Here is a 13,614-nt window from a genome sequence, read left to right as displayed (position 1 = left end):
TCGCTTTCTCTTAGAAGAGTTGGGATTGTGTCATTGATAATGCTATGAAATTGCAGGATGCGTTCCCAAAAAAACATCAAGGAATGAGAGAACAAAATATGTTCAGTAAGAAAGTTTGAAGAATATTTTCTGTATGGTATTCAATTTCAGGAACCAGGATGTTTGAGAGTCGAACGATTATCTGATGAGGTACATTCGGAAAAGATTAATTGTGAAATATCAACGGTTGATATTCCGTCTGAAGAAGATGCATACTCGTCGGCCATATAGCCGGTACACGTGTGGTTTTCTTTATCGACTCTGGAGCCCAAGTGAAATACGTTACATACGAAAAACGTTGGATAAGATACTGAGCAATCCGTCTAAAACGAATAAATTGTTCGATTTTAAGTTACAAATCGGACAAAAACTTTGCGTGCTTTACGCTTCACATGGGGAGATTCATGTGATTTGCCACGTTTTCGGCGAAACTGTATGTATCTCAAGATAGGCCAGTCTGTCTGGAAAAATTTTACGTCGTAGAAGAGATGAGTCATTATTGAGTTTTGGAACAGCAGCTAGATACAGCTTATTGATATTGGATTGAGAGTGCCCGTTGGCGGATTTGGCAATATCTGGAAAATTGAACTTGCAATGGTGAAGGATTGATAACCTCGATTACCAAGGAATTTCCAAAATTAACGTTCCACCGGTGTTGTTGTATTACAACAAAGATATGCCTCCTGCGAGAAACGTGTATACTCATATACTCCAGGATTCAAGAGATTGGTGCAGTTGAAACTCAACGAGCTTTTAGCGTCTGGATCATTGAACCAGTATCAGACGACATGGTCGTTCCTTTTGCTCATCACTACTGGTTGTGCCTAAAGGCAAAAATGATATACGCTTGGTTGTTGATTTAAGAGGCCCAAACAAGTGTATCTACCGGACGCCGTTTAAAATGCCCTTTTGAGTCGATATAATGGAACTACATGGAGCAAAATGTTCTCTACTATTGATCTCAAAAATGCTTTCTTCTTTCCACGTCGAATTGGATGAGCGCTGTCGACATTTGACCAACTTTTTCTCTGGAGATGGGCTGTACAGATGTCGGCGACTTCCATTTGGCCTGTGTAACGCCCCGGACATATTCCAGGAGATCATGCAGTCAGTTATTCTGTCTGGTTGCAAAGGTACGGTAAACTATTTAGACGATGTACTAATATTTGGAGCGACTAAAGGAAGAACATGATGCGAATTTAAAGGAAGTTTTGAAGCGTCTGGAAGACCATAATGTGAGCATAAATCAGAACAAATGCTTGATAAGCCAAAATGAAGTGCCGTTCCTTGGTTTCCATCTATCCGCGCTGCGGATGGAGCGTAGAAGACGAGAAGATTCGTGCAATTCAGAACTTTCGGAAGCCAGAGAGCCAGGATGAAGTTAGGAGTTTCCTTGGCTTGATTAATTATATTGATAGATTCATTCCTAATCGAGCGGAACAAAACATGGCAATTGAGGGAGCTAGCTCGAGCGGATCAGTTTTATTGGTCAGAGGATTTAGATCGGGAGTTTGAATACCTTACTCATACCGCTTGGACGAAAATCAAGACCTTAGGGTACTATAACCAGACCGACAAAACTGAGCTTTACGTCGATGCCTCACCGCACGGTCTGGGCGCGGTCCTAGTCCAATTTGATAGAGAGTCCAACCCAAGAGTAATTGCGTGTGCCTCTAAGGCGTTATCCCCGACGGAGCAGAAATATCCTCACACCCAAAAGAGGCTTTAGCCATGGTATGGGGAGTGGAGAGATTTTCAAATTATTTGCTGAGTACACTTTTAAGATTCGTTCTGATGCCAGATCCAATGAATTTATATTTGGCGGCATGCATAGAATTGGGAAAAGAGCCATCTCACGTGCGGAAGCATGGGCGCTCCGTCTACAACCGTACGATTTCTCAGTTGAGAGCATTCCTGGAGATACGAATATAGCAGATGCATTATCAAGGCTAGTGATCGCTACCAAACCAGTCGAGTCTTTTGATGATTCATCTGAGGATCACTTACTGTTCGTGCTGGATACTGAGAATATAGAAATGAACTGGAATCAGATAGAAACGGAGGCAGAAGTTGACAAGGAACAGATTGAAATTCGTGAATCTCTGGAGTCTGGAATTTGGAACAAAGAAATGCGAGCATATGAATGTCACGCTAAGTTCCTGCGTGTCTTAGGATCATTAATTTTCAAAGAGGAACGCGTGATACTTCCTACGAATTTGAGAATGAAGGCAGTTGAATTGGCTCATCAAGGACATATGGGTGCAGCATCAATGAAACGGATCCTCCGAAACCATTTCTGGTGGCCTGGAATGAGTAAAGAGGTACAAAATACATAAATGGATGTGAAACTTGCTTAAGATTGTCAAAGAAAAATGCACCAATCCCACTTACAAGTAGACAGCTGCCACAAGGGCCCTGGGAATTTTTGCAAGTGGATTTTTTCACGGACAAAGATTTCGGATTGGGTGAATTTTTGGTATTGGTTGATACCTACTCCAGATTTATACAGGTGGTTGAAATGAAAACCATGGACGCCGACACAACCAATGCAGTTCTGTCCAAGATATTCGAAGTGTGGGGCTATCCCTTAGCAATCCAGAGTGATAATGGCCCTCCGTTCCAGAGCGATAAATTTGTAAGAACATGGGAAGACCGAGGCGTCAAATCCGTAAGTCTATCCCATTAAGCGCTCAGTCAAACGGAGCTGTGGAAAGACAGAATAGTGGCATTAAGAAGGCTTTAGCAGCATCTCGATTAGACGGTACAACTGGAGAAAAGCATTGGAGCAGTACGTCCATACCCACAATAAAATTCGGCCGCTATCTCGTCTAGGAGTTACCCCCTTCGAACTATTAGTTGGTTGGAAATTCCGGGGTACCTTTCCTAGTCTTTGGGACTCCAACTCTACAGATACGCTGGATCGCACGGATATTCAACAAAAAGACGCAGAATCGAAACTCCAAAGCAAGAAATATGCTGACATGCGCAGGGGCGCTCAGTATTCAGATATAAAAGTAGGAGATACTGTGCTGTTAGCACAACAGAGGAAACAAAAATCGGATCCGACATTTTCAGCGGAAAGATACACTATCATTGCAAGAGAAGGAGCGAAGGTTGTCCTTCGTAGCGACAGAGGCGTTCAGTACTCACGCAATGTCCAAGATGTAAAGAAAGTTCCAGATTGTCTGAAGGAACCCGTAGATGGCACGATGATTGATGAAAGTACAAATGATTCGTGTAAAACAGATGTGGATCTCGATGGAAGCTTACCTGCAATCGAAGTGAACTCTGGAGCAGTTGAAGAGGAGGAGCGGCCAAGGAGGACAATTAAGAAACCAAATAGGTTCAAGGATATGGTGCTTTACTATATCTTTTAAAATAATTACAGGTAATAATTTCAAATATTAAAAAAAGCGTACAGTTATAGTTGTTCTCTCTTTTTTAATAGATTCATCCTACGACGACACTTATTGGATTCCGGATTTGAGCAAGCCTATAGCTACTGAATGGAGGAGTATGAAACAATGTAGTGATACTAATGGAAATGGTAAAGAGTAATTACAACAAAATTAAAACATGGTAGAAAATTACTAATGTTTTCTTCATTGAATAGGTTCATCGTACGGCAACAACTATTCGATCCTGGGTTGGAGCTCGTCTGAAACATTCAAATGATTTTTATCGATATGATTCAAAATATAAGAATTACGACATTGTAATAGAAAAAAAAGAACAGAATATATGATTGCAATACAAAATAAACAAAATGGAGCTAGTAATTAGAACACTTTATAAATTTTGAACAAGAGTAGAGGTGAAGAGTATTGTAGAATAAATGAGCTGTGCAAGGTAATACAATAGTAATAAAATTTTGTAAAAACAAGACCTAATTGAATTTTATGTTGGAAATGTGCATAAAAGAAAAGCAAGTTAGTAATAAAATCATCAGACATGAAACTTTACCTTTTCATTTTAAATCGGAAGTATGACACTCATTCAATAGAAAACGCTGATTATCTTGTTGTTGCGAGGCTAATCACACTAACAAAATTAAAAGGGGCGGAGTATTTGTGTCCAATCCGTAACTATAAAACGAGCACACGAATGAGCCATGTGTCATTCTGTGATTGAACGCCATAGCGAAAGCATCGCTACGAAGCAGCGGCAACAGTAGTGGGTCGATTCCTTCCCCACTCTTCGGCTATAAGAGCAGTAGTGCTAGCTCACTACCGCTCAAAGGGACGAATGACCTTCGGGTTAAAGTCCCTCTCAAACAACAACAACAACAACACTACCGCTCATTCTTCGGTCGGACGTTGTAGCGAAAGCATCGCTACGAAGCAGCGGCAGCAGTAGTGGGTCGATTCCTTCCCACTCTTCGGCTATAAGAGCAGTAGTGCTAGCTCACTACCGCTCATTCTTCGGTCGGACGTTGTAGCGAAAGCATCGCTACGAAGCAGCGGCAGCAGTAGTGGGTCGATTCCTTCCCCACTCTTCGGCTATAAGAGCAGTAGTGCTAGCTCACTACCGCTCATTCTTCGGTCGGACGTTGTAGCGAAAGCATCGCTACGAAGCAGCGGCAGCAGTAGTGGGTCGAGTCCTTCCCCACAAGAGTTGTTTGGATCAAATATTCTAAAGTTCTGAGTTGCCTATAAGAGTAGTAGTGCTAGCTCACTATCGCTCATTCTTCGGTCGGACGTTGTAGCGAAAGCATCGCTACGAAGCAGCGGCAGCAGTAGTGGGTCGAGTCCTTCCCCACAAGAGTTGTTTGGATCAAATATTCTAAAGTTCTGAGTTGCCTATAAGAGTAGTAGTGCTAGCTCACTATCGCTCATTCTTCGGTCGGACGTTGTAGCGAAAGCATCGCTACGAAGCAGCGGCAGCAGTAGTGGGTCGAGTCCTTCCCCACAAGAGTTGTTTGGATCAAATATTCTAAAGTTCTGAGTTGCCTATAAGAGTAGTAGTCGCTAGCCTCACTATCGCTCCATTCTTCGGTCGGAACGTTAATGTAGCGAAAGCTCGCTACCGAAAGCAGCCGGCAGCATGTAGTGGGTCGAGTCCTCCCCACAAGCAGTTGTTTGGATCAAAAGATTCTAAAAGTTCTCTGAGTTGCCTATAAGAGTAGTAGTGCTAAGCTTCACTAGTCGCTCATATCATTCGGTCGGCACGTCTATGTACGCGAAGCCCTACCGAAGCCAGCGGCAACAGTTAGTGGGTCGAGTCCCCTTCCCACAAGATGTTGATTTGGATCAAATATTCTAAAGTCTGAGTTGCCTATAAGAGTCAGTAGTGCTAGTCACTAATCGCTCATTCTTCGGTCGGGACGTAATTAATGTAGCGAAAGCATCGCTACGAAGCAAGCGGCAGCAGTAGTGGGTCGAGTCCTTCCCACAAGAGTTGTTTGGATCAAATATTCTAAAGTTCTGAGTTGCCTATAAGAGTAGTAGTGCTAGCTCACTATCGCTCATTCTTCGGTCGGACGTTGTAGCGAAAGCATCGCTACGAAGCAGCGGCAGCAGTAGTGGGTCGATTCCTTCCCCACAAAGAGACATCATGGCTGATCCACAGTACCACGTTGCTGTCCCTCCGCGACCGGCTGAAGGCGATGACCAAAAATCACGACAGACTATAGGCCTAATCTTCTCGGGATTTCACCCCGCAATCCTTGGGAAGACAAGATATAGCCGAGAAACGGTATTTCTTCCAGACAAAAGTGAGACTTCTCCAACTTAATTGATAGTGGCCTCGCGCAATCGCCTTGCAACCTCTTCGAGCAAACCGTACGTGTTTCTTCGAATGTCTCTGTCACTATGACGATGTCGTCTAAGTAGACAAAGACATACGGTTCCAGTGCACCCTGACCTAATACCCGGTTCATCAACCTGGCCAACGTAGCCGGGCTGTTGACTAAACCAAATGGTAGGCGGGTGAACTGGAACATCCCCTTTCCTTGCACACTGAACGAACAATATTTGCGTGATTCTCGCGCCAGAGGGATCTGCAGGAACGCCTCTGAAAGGTCGATAGTTGATAAGTAACGCGCTCGTGGAAGGCGACTGAGTATTCGTCCAGGGTGCGGAAGGGGATAAGCGTCACGTACGGTTCGTCGTTGAGTTTGCGAGCGTCCAGACAGAGACGAATTGCCCCGGATTGTTTGCGTATAGGCCACCATGTTAAGGGACCAGTCCGAATTTGATTCCTCTATAATCCCTCGGTCAAGTAACCTTTCTAGCTCAACGAACAAACCTTCTTGGATTTTCGGGGCGATGGGATATGGGTATAATCGTACGGGCTTAGAGTTCTTGAACTCGTCCATGAGTACGATTTGATGCTCACACCAGTGAGTAGTGTCCAATGATTCTCCTGTAAGCAACTATGAAGATCTTCTTGGTCTGTTCCAAGATTTCTCGTTGCTCAGCGGTCAGGCATTCTCTGGGTGATTCTAGAGTCGGTATGGGCTCCGTCGAAACAGAGGTAATGGAAGCGATGGCGGGGTAGATTCCGAAGATTCGCCAAAAATCCATGCCACAAATACATTCTTTGTCAACTCAGGTGCAACTAAAGTCGACAAGACCCTGGTTTTTTCATTGAATGTATACGGAACAAGGACTCTCCGATAACTTGCAATTGTGATCCATCCGCTGTTAGTAGCTCGACTGGATCAGCAGAGCTCTCGGATTTGAATTCGTCGGAACTTGTCGAATAAAGACTGATTTATAAAGGTCAAATTGCTTCCACAATCAAGGAGAGCAGTTGACTTGCACATCAAATATTTTAATATTGACGTGGGGCCGATCGTCTTGAAAGTAATTGAGAGTGATTTTGTGTATTTGAGATGGAGTCGTTTCTTCAACCCCGCCTATTCCGGGACAAAAAGCGCCGCCTGGAAGAGGTGGAATGCCAAGAGATGGAGTTGCTGTACCGTTCTCAAGAACGCGGAAGTTCTATCAGAAGCTCAACACATCCCGCAAAGGCTTTCGTGCCGCGAGCTGAGATGTGCCGGGATAAGGATGGGAGCATCTGACGGACGGACGCGAGGTGATCGAGAGGTGGAAGCAGCACTACGATGAACACCTGAATGGCGCAGAGAACACAGGCACAGAAGGTCAGGACAGCGAAGGCGATGGCTACGTCAGCACAGCGGATAGCGGAAATCAACCAGCTCCCACGATGGGGGAAGTTAAGGATTGCCATTCAACAGCTCTAAAGAACAACAAAGCCGCTGGCAAGGATGGTATCGGAGCCGAACTCATCAAGATGGGCCCGGACAGGTTGGCCGCTTGTCTGCATCGGCTGATAGTCAGAATCTGGGAAACGGAACAGCTACGGAGGAGTGGAAGCAAGGCGTTATATGCCCCTATCTACAAAAAGGGCGACAAACTGGAGTGTGAAAATTATCGTGCAATCACCATCCTAAACGCCGCCTATAAAGTGCTATCCCAGATTCTCTTCCGTCGTCTATCACCTATAGCAAACGAGTTCGTGGGAAGTTATCAAGCAGGTTTCATCGACGGCGCTCGACAACGGACCAGATCTTTTCCGTGCGGCAAATCCTCCAGAAATGCCGTGAGTACCAGGTCCCTACGCACCATTTGTTCATCGATTTCAAGGCGGCATACGATAGTATCGACCGCATAGAGCTATGGAAAATCATGGACGAGAACAGCTTTCCCGGGAAGCTCACAAGATTGATCAGAGCAACGATGGACGGTGTGCAAAACTGCGTGAAGATCTCGGGCGAACACTCCAGTTCGTTCGAGTCTCGGCGGGGACTACGACAGGGCGATGGACTTTCGTGCCTGTTGTTCAATATTGCGCTTGAAGGTGTCATGCGGAGAGCCGGACTTAAACAGTCGAGGCACGATTTTCACGAGATCCGGACAATTTGTTTGCTTCGCGGACGACATGGATATTATTGGGAGAAAATTTGAAACGGTGGCAGATTTGTTCACCCGCCTGAAACGCGAAGCAACAAGAGTCGGGCTAATGGTGAATGCGTCGAAAACAAAGTACATGCTGGTTGGCGGAACTGAGCGCGACAGGACCCGCCTAGGAAGCAGTGTTACGATAGACGGGGATACCTTCGAGGTGGTGGACGAGTTCGTCTACCTCGGATCCTTGTTGACGGCTGACAACAATGTTAGTCGGGAAATACGAAGGCGCATCATCAGCGGAAGTCGTGCCTACTATGGGCTCCAGAAGAAACTGCGGTCAAGAAAGATTCACCCCCGCACCAAATGCACGATGTACAAAACGCTCATAAGACCGGTAGTCCTCTATGGGCATGAGGCGTGGACTATGCTCGAGGAGGACTTGCAAGCTCTTGGGGTTTTTCGAACGGCCGAGTGCTAAGGACGATCTTCGGCGGCGTGCAGAGAACGGCGTGTGGCGGCGAAGGATGAACCACGAACTCGCTCAACTCTACGGCGAACCCAGTATCGTGAAGGTAGCTAAAGCTGGAAGGATACGCTGGGCAGGGCATGTTGCAAGAATGCCGGACAACAACCCTGTAAAGATGGTGTTCGCACGAATCCGGTCGGAACAAGAAGGCGTGGGGCGCAGCGAGCTAGGTGGATTGATCAGGTACACCAGGACCTGGAGAGCGTGGGTCCACAGTCGAGGATGGAGAGAAGCGGCCATGAACCGAGGGAATTGGCGAAATATTGTTGGCGAGGCTTTATCAAGATAATTGATGTAAAGCCAAATAAGTAAGTAAGTCGTTTCTTCAACTGTTTCATCCGTGCCAGTTTCGTAAAAACGACCCAGCTCGGATAACTAGTTGAGAAACTCGGCTTCATCTTGCGCTGGAAGTTCCAACGACTTTAGGACTTCCTCATCTGGTTTTTTAGACAGAATGGGCAGTTTTTGCGGGTAAAGCCTTTGAAGGCACAGGCGTCACAGAACACCCTACGTGGAATCGTACAATCCGAAAGATCGTGCTCTTCACCGCAATTGAAACATTGGCCCTCTTCAGGCGGAGAGTAATTTGAAACCATTTTCAAAAGAGCACTGGGCTGACTTGATCCTGGTTGTGGTTCTTTTGAATAGGCAGATGTTTTCATTTCCTTTCCACCTGATTTCGGCTCAACCTTTTGGTTTTGGTTGGTGGGCTTGGAAAACAGACCTTTTGCGCTGTTAGCATTAGGTTTAGGAGCTTTCGGAGGAAAGTTTGTCATTTTTCCCGATTGAGCAGACTGGCTCCGCGAGTAGAACGTTTTAGAACCGGTAGTCTCACTGTTTCCTGTGTTAATAGCACAGGTTTCCCTTTTGGATGGTCCAAAAACCTTTGAAAATGCCGAGAAGTCAGTAGCATCCAGCTCTTTGCCGATGTTTATAAGATCCTTCAAGGAACGGATACTTTTCCCCACTAGAGCTTTACGGCAATCATACCGCATGTTCGTTTTGAGAACTTCGACCTTCTCATTATCTGGCATAGTCTGATTCATGGCCTGAAAGAGTTTATCAACCTGCAAAAAATATTGCTGGAATGATTCTCCTTTTTGTTGTCGGGTTTGATAAATTTTCGTGCGCAGTACGGAATCCAGATCTGGGTGTCTGAATTCATTCTTGAGTTCAAGAACCAGATGCTCCCACCCGAGAAGAGAATTTCGATTTCGACATGAGGTGTACCAGCTAGGCGCTGCACCCTCAAATAAATGAATCGCCGAATCGAACAACTCATCGGCTGAGGCATGTTCAGAAATGGCCAACTGTTGTACATGTGAGAGAAAGTCGTTCAGTCCCAACCCTTGATCGTTTCCGCAGTATCTTTTTATTTTCCACTGGGAAACCGGCGTAACTTTACGATGCTGAGCTACAGGGTACGGTACATATTGAATGTTTGGGGCTGTACGAATTTGCTCGGTTTGATTCGCCGCATCCTTCTGACGTAGTGAACGATAAATCGTCAATCCTTCGACGGAAAGAACTATTCAGGGCTTCTCCATCCACCAAGGTAGACTCTGGAAACCCAGCACTTCGCTTTTGTGGTTGTTCAGGTCTTTCTGAAGGCCTCGTACCACTCTCGAAGTCGGCCCAATTTACTCGAGGCGCAGCCGGAGCTACCTCTGGTACTTCCGGAGGTTCAATAAACGGATTCGTACTATTGAGCTTTGGGAATGGAGAAGGGGAAGATGTTTTACTAATCTCTTCTCTAAGTCCACTGATTTGAGCGGATAAAGCCTTAAATAGGCTACCAATATCTGTCATGGCTTGATTGAACCGTTCATCGGTCACGTATTTTACTTGCTCCGATTGTTTGGGAATCGTACCTGTAGTTTGATTAGTTCTTTGAACGGAGACCGGAGATTCGGCAGGTCCGCCAATGGCTTCATCCATTAGCCCAGTTTCATCATCACCAGAAGTGTTCAGAAAAGAGGTTCAGAACACTTCGAAAAGCTTCTGCAGCTTGAACTCTGAGCTCACCGATTGAATGATTTTTTATGACCGCGAGTCTATGGCCTAAATGTAATAACCGGGCTTTGAAAAACGGTTTTTGCTTGCGAGGAAGTGATTTGATTGAGTTTACGTTCGATTCTTTGAAAATGTTGTCACACGCCTCAAGATCTATCTCGGGGTCTTGATCATAGTGTATAATAAATTCATGACCTTCTCGTTCATCCTTGAGAATCTGTTTCAATCTCCTACGACGCCTACACCGCGAATCGTCATCCGCGATTAAGACGTTGCGAAGAAAAAGTTCATAATCCAGTTCTCCCGATTCTAAATGATCTACTCTCATTCCGCGATACAGGACGCTGAAGTCCGGCCCAGAAACGGAAACGCGCGGCGACATTGTGACGGCGGACGCAGCAGATGGATGATAGTGTGGTGGATAGCAAAAAGTCAAATTTTAATAGACGGAACGATTTTCTTGTAGGGTCTAGCCGGTGCAAAAGTGTTTGAGAGACCGATCAACAAGAGTTTGGTAGTGAAAGTGACTACTTGGTTTGACTACTCATGTTGTTTTACAAAAGACGAATTCTGCGTACAAGCTTCACAGTGTGCATCGAGATTAACCTATATGTTTCCGCTCCTAGAGCGACCAGAGTGGATTTTAAAGAAATGCTAATTCTCGAAAACCCGCCCAACGCTAGTGAGAAAAAATATTCCTTACAGAATATATTTTCCTCCTAGGAACCACTGATGGTTTCTTTTTTTTTATCGTTGGGCGCCAGTGAAACTTTCTTTTGACCCCGGGAGAATATTGCGCCGTCCCAGACGAGGACGTGCCTAAGCCCCAAGCTGCTGGTACTAGCCAACGGCAGCTTCCAGGGTGGGCACCGAAGGCCTCTTTTGCCTCCCGGGTCCCAGGGCGTTATTGGGTGGGGGAGTTTTCGGCGGGGAAGTCCTGAAACAAAATTTTGTCAGCAATTACCTTATATTTTCTCTTCTGGGGGTCGTCGTACAGCGGAGTGATGTGACAAGTCGAATACAGGCCCCGCTTACCGGTGGTGGGCGGGCGGATGATAACAAGTGGGCCTGGAGTGTGGCTGGAGAGTGGCCGATGATGTTGCCGGACGCTGGCCGAGTGAATACTCTGCGAAGAACTTTCGAGGTCGTTCTGGTTGCCGTGGAGCAATACCGAATTGGTTGGAGAGCCCAATAACGTTGCAGGGGTGATCGTGGAGCGGAGCCCAACGGACAACCGTCCACGTGTCTGGATGCTGCTTGCCGGGAAGCCGGAAAGTGGCCAAGTAATTCCAACGAAAACCGGCGAAATATCCGTTGAGGCTGTCGGGGAACGGCTTGAAAGCGATTGATGACGAATTTGGCGCGGGATTGCAACTGACGGAGCCACTGGAAGCGTGGAACGGCCCAGCGGCGGTAGTTGGAAGGTGAGACAGCCGACCTTCGGACCGTAACAAACGTGGTGTCGTTTCAACGGAAAATGAACGGTTCACTCTTTTCCTGGCCTTGTCGAGGAGGTTTTACGGGCCTGGAGGAAGCTTTCGGCCCTAACGCACAGGATGTGTGCGATTCTACTTGCACCACCGTAATACGCGCTACTTTGGAGGTTGTCTTCTATAACTTCTGTCCGCTGGAACGAGCTTCTGTAGACTGATCCCGAACCTTCTCACACATCGCACTCTTAGCCCCAATCGTCCGATCTTCTCTCTCAAAATTGCTCACTCTCCGTGTTTCCGCCCACATCGCCACCCACTTCAGACTATTGCTCAACTTCACCGCCCAAGATGTCTATTGGGTGGCATTAGGTCAACTCGCCGACGCCCCCTCATTTAAATTGAACGTTAGTCTATCTATATAATATTTGGCCCTACATCCCCACTCTTTTTATCAAGTTACCATTCGGTAACAAGTTATATCTGATGTTCTGTGAAAGTTTCATTCAAATAGGTCCATAAATAACTGAGATCTAGCTTACCAAAGTTGGTCATTTTGTATGGAAAATCGAAAAAGTTGCAAATGTTTTGTCCAATACTGTACATCTAAAACCGATTGCTGAGGTATTAAACTGACGCCGGCCCGATGGAGTTAGGAATAACGGCAGGAGTCCCACGAGGTTCCATACTGGGTCCAACGCTGTGGAACGCAATATACGTCGGGGTTCTATCGCTAGAGCTACCTAATGGGGTCGAGATCATCGGCTTCGCCAATGACGTTGTCGTCACGGCAATAAGTGAGACGCAGGAGGAAGTAGAAATGCCGGCAATGGATCATTGAAGGTAGTTTTTGCAAGTGCTCACTGCTTGTCAGAATCTGGGAAACGGAACAGAACAGGTGGAGTGCAAGCAAGGGGTCATATGCCCTATCTACAAGAAGGGCAGCAAACTGGAATGTGAAAACTATCGTGCGATCACTATTCTGAATGCTGCCTACAATGTGCTATACCAGATTACCTTTCGTCGTCTATCACCAATAGCAAATGAGTTTGTGGGAAGTTATCAAGCTGGTTTCATCAACGGCCGCTCGACGATGGACCAAATCTTCACTGTACGGCAAATCCTCCAGAAATTCCGTGAATATCAAGTCCCAACGCATCACCTGTTCATCGATTTTGAAGCGGCTTATGATAGCATCGACTGCGAAGAGCTATGGAAATACATGGACGAGTACAGCTTTCGGCATAACATTTGGAACGGGGGCAGACCTGCACACCCGCCTGAAACGTGAAGCGACAAGAGTCGTATTGGTGGTTAATGCGTCAAAAACAAAGTACATGCTGATACGCGGAACCGAGCGCGACAGAGCCCGCCAAGAAATCAGTGTTACGATAGATCGAGATACTTTTGAGGTGGTTAATGAGTTTGTCTACCTCGGATCCTCGTTAACGGCTGATAACAACGTTAGTCGTGAAATACGACGATGCATTATCGCTAATAAGACCGGTGACAGCGCGTTCCATATTATTACTATGCGAGTGATGAGCGCGTACAAGACTTTACCGTTGGATGCGGCATGCGTAATCGTTAGTATGATCTCGATCTGCATCATCCTGCCCGAAGACATCGACGGCTATTAGCGAAGATAAATCAGGCCGGCGAGAAGTTTAGCAAGAAAACTTCCACCTGACACAGTTCCTGCCAGGTCCCGGCTACTTCAAGCAATATCTGT

General features: G+C 46.2%; 1 long non-coding RNA gene across 1 annotated transcript; it reads left to right on the top strand.

The window, feature by feature from the left end:
* Positions 1-3,120: 3,120 nt before the first annotated feature.
* LOC110681108 lies at positions 3,121-3,970 on the top strand. The gene is made up of 3 exons (XR_002503096.1): positions 3,121-3,427; positions 3,488-3,586; positions 3,653-3,970. It is a non-coding gene; the product is annotated as an uncharacterized LOC110681108 (long non-coding RNA).
* The last annotated feature ends 9,644 nt before the right edge of the window (positions 3,971-13,614 follow it).

This window comes from Aedes aegypti, unplaced genomic scaffold (assembly GCF_002204515.2).
Source record: "Aedes aegypti strain LVP_AGWG unplaced genomic scaffold, AaegL5.0 Primary Assembly AGWG_AaegL5_hic_scaff_42_PBJ_arrow, whole genome shotgun sequence".
Classification (NCBI taxonomy): domain Eukaryota; kingdom Metazoa; phylum Arthropoda; class Insecta; order Diptera; family Culicidae; genus Aedes; species Aedes aegypti.
This window is presented reverse-complemented; position numbering and strand designations above follow the sequence as displayed.